The sequence below is a fragment of the Micromys minutus genome (genome assembly GCF_963924665.1).
Source record: "Micromys minutus genome assembly, chromosome: 5".
Lineage (NCBI taxonomy): Eukaryota > Metazoa > Chordata > Mammalia > Rodentia > Muridae > Micromys > Micromys minutus.
This window is the reverse complement of record NC_137974.1, coordinates 11485541-11494728: the sequence shown is the minus strand read 5'-3', so window position 1 is coordinate 11494728 and position 9188 is coordinate 11485541. Positions and strand designations below refer to the sequence as shown.

Below are 9188 nucleotides of genomic sequence, written 5' to 3'. Positions count from 1 at the left end.
AGAAGAAAGAAAGAAGAAAGAAAGAAAGAAAGAAAGAAGAAAGAAAGAAAGAAAGAAAGAAAGAAAGAAAGAAAGAAAGAAAGAAAGAAGGAAAGAAAGAAGGAGCCCATCATACTGTTTGTAAGAAAGCCTTTTGGGATTTTCTGGTTAGTGGTCAATGTGTGAGGACCCAGCAAACCATGGGTTATACCACTGCTGTGCAAGTGATCCAGATTAGTGTGAGCAGGCAGAGTGGGTGTAAGTCATGAGTGTGAGCCAGTAAGCAGCATTCATTCTTGACCTTTGCTACAGTTCCATTCCAGGTTCCTGCCTTGAGATCTACCCTACCCTTCCATAGGTGAGGAACTAGGACCTGGGAGTTGTATGCTGAAATTATCTATTCCTCCCCTAGACTGCTTTTGGTTATGACGTTGCTCACAGCAATAGCAAACAATCTAAACTAAGGTTGCATTTGCAATGTCTTTCTTTTTATATGTCTGCTATTATTTTGTTCCGTAACATGGCATTTCAGAATTTAAAGTTAGTAATTACATATTTCTTTTATTATATTTTATAATAACATATTTCACTACTGTTTAATTAAAGTCCAGATTCATAGATTATTTGCAAAGTGCCAGAAACTTCAAGAGAAGAATTGAAGATGAGAAATAACAATAGTTTTCTTACTTGATACACTTCTTTTATATTTTTTCCCTTCCCACAAAATCCAGATATAAATGAACACTAAAGTTTTCATATCATTAGACACAATATACTATTCTACGTTTTTAGATTAGAAGAAAAATTATTTAAAAAATTCAAAGTAAGAATATTACATGTTATAAGAGATGTTATTAAATTGGCAATTTAGAAATCTTATGTCCTTATTACTCTAATAGTATTTATCAAGAATTAAGATAGGCCCCTTTATCTGTGGAGTCACCATGGTAGCTGGGACCCTGAACACATAGCCTCAACACTGGAGGGCCTTCAAAGCCCTCATCGCTACTCAGTATAGCGGGGCTCAAATCTGTGCGCTCTTCGCACCACCCCACTTCCACTTTGGCCAAACCAACCGCACCCCTGAAATTCTCTGAAAATTTCCTATTGGCAAGGTTCCAGCATTTGCGGGTGCTGACACACAGCATTCTGTGTGTCTGGGAGCAGAGTTGTCACCTATTATGTAAGCAACGAGGAGCTGCAGGGAAGTAAACCAGAGGCAGCAGCTCAGGTGGCAAAGCATGTGAGCTTTGCTGACAGTAACAGCGTTGCTTCAGCTAGCACCCGGATGTTCCCCACTTTAGGAATTATGCAGCACAACAAACAGGGCACTGAAAAAGCAAGAGGAGGATAAGCAGATCCTGGGGCTGCTGGACACACACGTGACAACGAGGACTTTTCTGGTGTATGAGCCAGTGACACCAGCTGACATCACCCTGTTGTGGCTCTATTAACAGATCTTAGAGCCTTCCTTTCGCCAGGTCTTCCCTAATACCAACCGATGGTTCCTTACCTGCATTAACTTGCTCCAGTTCAGAGCCATCTTGGAGGGAGGTGAAGCTGTGCGAGAAGATCACATAGCTTGACGTTGAGAAGTTTGCAGAGAGGCAGTCTAAAAAGAATACCCCAAGGAAAGAAAGGGGTTCACGAGGAGAGAAACAGAAGCTCCAGGCTGAGCAGGAAGGAGAAAAAAGGCAGCTGCCCCAGTTCCTGAGGAAGAGATGGATGAATGTGAGCAGGCATTGGCTGTTGAGTCCAAGAGCCCCTCTGTGTTGGATGAATTTAAGCGTAAGTACTCCAGTGAGGACAGCCTCTCTGTGGCACTGCCATATTTTTGGGAACATTTTGATAAGGATGACTGGTCCCTGTGGTATGCTGAGTACCGCTTCTCTGAAGAGCTCACCTAGACCTTCATGAGTTACAATCCCATCACTGGAATGTTCCAGCGATTGGACAGACTGAGGAAGAATGCCTTTGCTACAGTTACCCTCTTTGGAACCAACAACAGCAGCTCCATTTCTGGCGTTTGGGTCTTCTGAGGCCAAGAGCTTGCCTTTCCGCTGAGTCCAGATTGGCCGGTGAACTATGAGTCATATACATGGTGGAAACTGGATCCTGGTAGCAACCACACCCAGACCCTGCTGTAAGAGTACTTTTCCTGGCAGGGGGCCTTCCAGCACATGGGAAAAGGTGTCAATGAAGTCAAAATCTTCAAGTGAAAATGTCTTGCCAGTCACCTAGCTGCCTGCACCTACCCTTCAAGGGAGATGGGGGTCATTAAAGGAAACTGAACATTGAAGAAGAAAAAAAGAATTAAGATTGTAAGCATCCTTCAAAAAATAAGATAAAAGATCTCCATTATGAGAGAACAGTCTCAATTAAACAGTAAAATGTTTTTTTATGATATTAAATGTTTAGAAACTTGTGATATAGAAAAGACAGCGATTAATTGAAAAAGAAAACATCACAAAACTATACCTGACAACTTGGCTTTCTTCCCAAGTTATATACATTATAGAAGGTAGTCTATATTTATAAATGCTCAAATCCATTTTAGTAAATTATTATATTCTACATAGCTTACATCATTAACATATAATAGCAATAATATATTATAGCTTACATATAATACATATAGTGAATTCTTAGAGGCATGTATCAGCCAAACATATATATTTTTACCTAGTATTACAAGGAGCTTATTTCAGAGAGTTAGTGAAAGAATGAAGAACATATATTACATGTTGATTTTGTCATTTGAATCCTAGATCCAGACATTAAGGAGCCATTTCACAATATTACAATGAAATAGTTCAATCAATTACAAAATATCCTAAGTATTAATTTTACCTCACATTTCAATTTTCTGTGACATCAGTAAATAATCATTTGACAAAAATATATCATGAAAAAGTTAAATGAGAAAATCCAAAAACAACATTAGTAGAGATAAGTAAGTGTGACAAGAAAGAAAATATGAAAGTGGAATTAGTCTTTCTGCATATCACTTGCCTATAAGTACATAGATATATTACAGAACTTAGTCTACAAACCCTGGATTAACTGCTCCTGACACAAAATTTAGAACGGTCGCTTATTTAATTCAGGCACTCTTTGTATCATTTAATTCTCTTTTTATCCTATGTGCTGTAAGTTACATGTATACAGTAGGGATAGTCGCATATTCCTATGATCTACATGTTAAGTGGTGGAGATAGGGATATCAGGTATTTAAAGACAATTTAAATAATATAACAAGGCCAGCCTAGGCAAGAAAAGACCCTGAAATCGATAGATGGATGATAGGTAGATAAACACACACACACACACACACACACACACACATATATATATATACATACCTAACCACATACATACATATAGTAGGTACATACATAATAATACAGAGATATAGATAATAGATAGATTGATAAACAGATATATACATACATTCATACCTATGCACTACATACATATAGTAGGCACATGCATAATAATACATAGACATAGATAATAGATAGATAGATAGATAGATAGATAGATAGATAGACAGATAGATAGACAGATCCAACAAATAAAGTATGAACTGACCTACATGTTTTCAACAGATTATTATAATAATATTTATATGATTAGGAGCAGAATCATAAGGCAATAGAAAGGATGGAAGAGGTTAGATTATAGGCTTGTCTTTTCTCAGTGGTAGTTCTCATTTGATTTTCTGAGATCTCTGGTTCCTCTGTTCCAGAGGATACTGTCTGAACTGTGCTTTGTTTCAGATCTCTTTCCTCTTTCATCCTTCTGATTGTCCCGGTGGACCAATTTTTTTGTTTCAGGAGTTCTTCTACTAGGCACTAATCTTTCCTTTAACATCTTTTCTGTTTAACGAAAATGATTTCTTTGGGGAAAAAAATATGCTCAAGGGACACGGTTCTTGGATTAGTAGCTTGCCAATGGAGCATGAGAAAGGAAGTAGGGGAAGTAGTAAAGTTAAGAGTTTTCAGTGCTCGATTGAAATCAGCCCACATTTGCTGGCTGTGTCTCTTCACTTTCCCTTATTAAAACCATTGAGAATCAGAGAGACTTCAGCTAGAGTAAATTCATCTCTAAATTTAAAACTGACCCTGTAGAACATTTACTCTTCTCATCCTATAACACATTGTTATCTAACAACTTGCTAAGAATGTCATTAATACTTAGAAACTTTAGATTTACATTTAATCAGGTCATAACATAGATTACACTGTACTGTTTATATTATACTTCACTTTTAAAGTTCAAAACTTTGGAAATTAAATGGCTGCATCATAGAAAGACTTTAAAGAAATCTAAAAAGACTTAGACCTAGATCTTGATATCAGATATTTTACTAGGTATTACTGCTACACACTGCCTAATGCTATTTGATTCAAATGCTCACTTTATTTAAAGTTGACATTAAGTCAGCTCTTCATGCATGGCTCTGAAACTTTTGAACTATGTCCCATGTCATATTCAATGCACCCCTTAAAACATGCAATTATACTTTGTTGTGTAGTTGAATTTTTCATAATAAAACATAATATTGTACAATGAATACATTTTAAATGAAAAATATTGGGGTATAAGTAGATCTAAGATATCAAACTGACTTTTAAAAATGGCTAAGTTTAAGGTGTTTTATGGGTTTCTATATTGTGTCAGATTTCTTTCCAGTTTCTAGAGAAAATTCAAAATAATATCTAACTCAGTGGGTATTCTCTATATTTAATACAATTGGAGTGAAATTGGACATACTGGGACTAATTTAATCCTAACTTTGAAATAAGCTACTTTTGAAAGAGATGTGCTTATATTTTCAATAGGATTTAAACTTTAAAGCACACCACTTTTGTATTATTTTCTTTTCTTATTACTGGAACTAGCTGGCTGACAGAAGCTACTAAGAGGAGGAAATATTAATTTTTGTTTATGGTTTATGAAATAAATAAGCCCAGAACAGGGGGAAAGTGTGAAGAGAGAAGTACGATGCATATGATCACATTGTGTTGAAGGTCAGGAAGCAGACAACCTGCACCCAAGAAATGAAAGGAAAAAAAAATACTTCAAACAATATGAAAAGGATACATTAGTGGTGTCTTCTGATTTCATAATAACCTGAGAAACAAGGCCAAGTTTGTCACATTATAACAGACAGTCCAGTTGCTATTATTCTTCTCATTTAAAAAAATATTCTTAATTAAAAGGGAGGGAGGCTCACACATTTTTTTTCTTTTCTTTGAAGAAAATAATCATTGATAAAATGATAGTTCTCAAATAAGGTCCTTGATTGAACTAAATCTGTTTTTAAATAAAATTTTGATCAATAAGCTCTCATCATAATGCTGTGCATTTCCACTAAATTGTTTTCTTTCTTCTTTAATTAGAGTAGTATAATCAGAAAAGGATTGGCACTCTTCTTTGAAGAGGTGATAAAAACATTGAATTTCTGTGACATGTAAATGTTCTGAATGCATATTGGAACAATTAATATTGAAAATTAATGCTGCCTCTCTTATATCTGGATCAGAACTTCTTTCATCTAATAATGTCATGGTAATCATTAGGAAATTCTTTAGATATTTATATCACTGGAGAAAACATTAGGATAAAAATGCTGCTTAGGGATATAATTAAATTTCTCAGAATTATTATACAGCATAACGCAGGTAAGATTGGTCTACATAACTATAATATATACTCTTATAGGGACAAGCAAATTGACACACACACAACGCACACAAGTTATGTATACACACACACAAACACACACACATGAAACACTATTGGATTAACTTTCAAATAGCTATTATTGCATTTCCTTGAATAGATTACTGCTTGGGATATTTTCATGTATATGCCCCCTAATGAATGATTCTATCTCATAATTTGTTAAAAGTGCAAATGATATTTCAAGCATTCAGAACTTGAGCAATTAGATCAAACACTTTCATGCTGAAATATGTTTCTAAATTGGTTGTATACAATTTAAATGTATATTAATATATAAACAATATAAGTCAGACTTTATTTCAGTTAGAACTATAGAGCATTATTTTTGTACATTTTAGCATAGAATAAAATTTACTCAAAAGTTTCCAAAAATAAAATTATATTTACTTATAAATGTTTCTCTTCATAGATATAGTACTCTTTACTTGAAGAAAACTTAATACTCACTATTTAGGTAGTTTGGAATATTCTTGAATACTACATAATTTGAGATGGCAGCTTGATAATACCTTAATGTTTATATTCTTTCTGTACTTGCATAAGTTCTCAAGGTAAGTCTCTAAAAGTGATATGTTGTTAAAAGTTATGACAAATATCTTGTCTTCAATATGGAATGCCAAATAATCTAAAAAGGAAAAGTTTTTTTTTTTTTTTTTTTTTTTTTTTTTTTTTTTTTTTATGGATTGATGTCACATAATTCAAGGAAGTGGATGAGAATAATTTATTCTATAATGTATTATTTGTTAATAAATAGATACATAGAATGTGAAACAATTTCTGAATAAATTTATGTTTGAATAATCTACCATAGTTCTACTTTTGAGCTTTGACAGTAAATTTATGGGAAATTGTTTGTATAGCTAGATTATGACTTTATATGTGAAAGAGAAAGGGCCGGTTGACTCCCATCAGGACTCAGGACCTACACAGTGATGGCTGAGCTCCCAGGAGAGACTCACAAGTGGTCTTCCACCTGAGCACACAGTGATTCTGCCACCCATACCCACCGACACTGCAGGGAGAGAACTCCAGGAACTCAGGAACTCGCAGAGTACAGATAGAATGGTGCACTCTGGGATTTTTTCCTTTCCACTCAGAGAAGGGGCTAGGTGACCCCCATCAAGACTCAGAACCTGCCCACAGAAAGCTGAGCTCCCAGAAAAGCTTCACAATTGCAGTTCCATCTGAGCACACTGAGACAGAAATGAGTCACTGCCATCACCGAAAGCAGTAGATTTCCCAACACACCAGAAAAACAAAATTTAGACTTAAATTCATACTTCATGATGAAGATGGAGATCTTGGAAAAGCGCATGAATAACTCCCTTAAACAATTTCAGGTGAATCAAAGGAACAAACAAAAACAAGTAGAAACCCTTAAAGAGGAAACACAAAAATCACTCAAAGAACTACAGGAAAACACAAACAAACTGGTGAAGAAATCGAAAATGAAAATAGAAACAATTTAAATAACACACAAAATGAGACAAATCTAGAGATAGACATTGTAAAAAAGAAATGAGGAGTAATAGATGCAGGCATCACCAAAAAAACTGTAAGAAATGGAAGAAAAGATCTCAGGGGCTGCAGACAACATGGAAAACACCGACATAGCAGGCAGAGAAGATTCAAAAACCAAAAAGCCCCTAACCTAAAACATCCACAATATCTAGGACACAATGAAAAGACCAAACCTAAGGACAATAGGTGTAGAAGACAGTGAAGACTCCCAAATAAAAGGCACAGTAAATAACATCAACAAAATCATAGAAGAAAAATTTTCTACCCTTAAGAATGAGATGATCATGAACATACAAGAAGCCTACAGAACTCCAAATAGATTTGAACAGAAAAGAAACTCTTCCCAGCACATAATAGTCAAAACAACAAATTTCAAAACAAAGAAAGTATCCTAAAAACAATAAGGGTAAAAGAACAAGTAACATATAAAGGCAAACCAAACAGACTTCTACCAGATTTCTCAACAGAGACAATGAAACCTGGAAGAACCTCTATAAACATCCTGTAGACATCAAGAAAACAAAAATTGCCAGCCCAGGTTACTATATCCAACAAAACTTTCAATTACTATAGATGAATAAACCAAGATATTCTAGGACAAAACCAAATTTATACAATATCTGTCCAAAAATCTAGCCCTACAAAGGATGATAGATGGAAAAATTCACCACAAGGAGAGAAACTAAACCCAAGGAAAAGCATGAAAATAAACATGCAAGAAAACCAAAAGAAAAAAAGCACAAAAACACAATCACACTTATACCAACAAAAATAACAAGAACAAAAACAATCACTATTTTGCCACATACAGAAAACTCATCTCAAAGACAAAGACTGACACTACCTCAGAGTAAAGGCTGGAAAAAGCTTTCCAAGCAAATGGTCCTAGGAAACAATCTGGAGTAGCTATTCTAATATTGAATAAAATGTATTTCCAACCAAAATTTATCAGAAAAGATAAGGAAGGGCACCTTTTACTCATCATAGGAAAAATCTATCAAGATGAACTCTTAATCTTGAACATCTATGCTCCAAAAACAAGGGCACCAACATAAAAGAAATCCTACTAAAGTTCAAAGTATGTATTACATCACACATAATGATAGTGGGAGACTTCAACACCCCACTCTCATCAATGGACAGATCATTGAGGCAGAAACTGAATAGAGAAACAAGGTTATGAACCAAGTGGAATTACCATAGAACCACAGGACATTTCATGTAGTAAATAAATGAATAAATAAATATAATATACTTTTTTTCTCAGCATATCAGAGAACCTTCTCCAAAACTGATCATATAGTCAGTCACAAAACAGGCCGGAACAGATACAAGAAGATCAACTACTCCCATGCAACCTATCAGATCACCTTGGACTGAGGCTTGTCTGTAATGACAACAAAGACAACAAAAAGGCCACATACATATTGAAATTGAACAATGCTCTGGTCAATGATAGGATGGCGATAACATAGTCAAGAAAGAAATGAAGAAAAAAATTAAGGATTTTTAGAATTTAATAAAAATAAAAGCACAACGTACCTAAACCTATGGGATGCAATGAAAGCAGTACTGAGAGGAAAACTCTTAGCTCTCATAGACAGCAAGATATCCTATAGTTTTGTAACTATAGGATATCTTGCTGTCTCGCCTCTGTTAATTCTTTTTAGTTCTGGGCTCTCATACATTGTGTTTGCTTTGTCCTCTCATTAACCCTACATTATTCCATAGCTGTTCCTCCATTGTGTGACTGCAGCTTTTAAGATGCCTGTTTTTGGTCTCTTCTATCCAAAGTAAATACAACTTATCATTTCAGATTTCAATATTCCTATTATGCTTCTGTGTATGTATCATATAAATATGTATTACACTTTACCTAGCTGTTTTTGGAATATTGAATTGATTGATACATTTCACAAGCCATAGACAGACTTTGA

General features: G+C 34.8%; 1 pseudogene across 1 annotated transcript; it reads left to right on the top strand.

The window, feature by feature from the left end:
* Positions 1-923: 923 nt before the first annotated feature.
* On the top strand, positions 924-2198 carry LOC308421019 (elongation factor 1-gamma-like; annotated as a pseudogene). The gene has a single exon. The product of its transcript is annotated as an elongation factor 1-gamma-like (transcript).
* The last annotated feature ends 6990 nt before the right edge of the window (positions 2199-9188 follow it).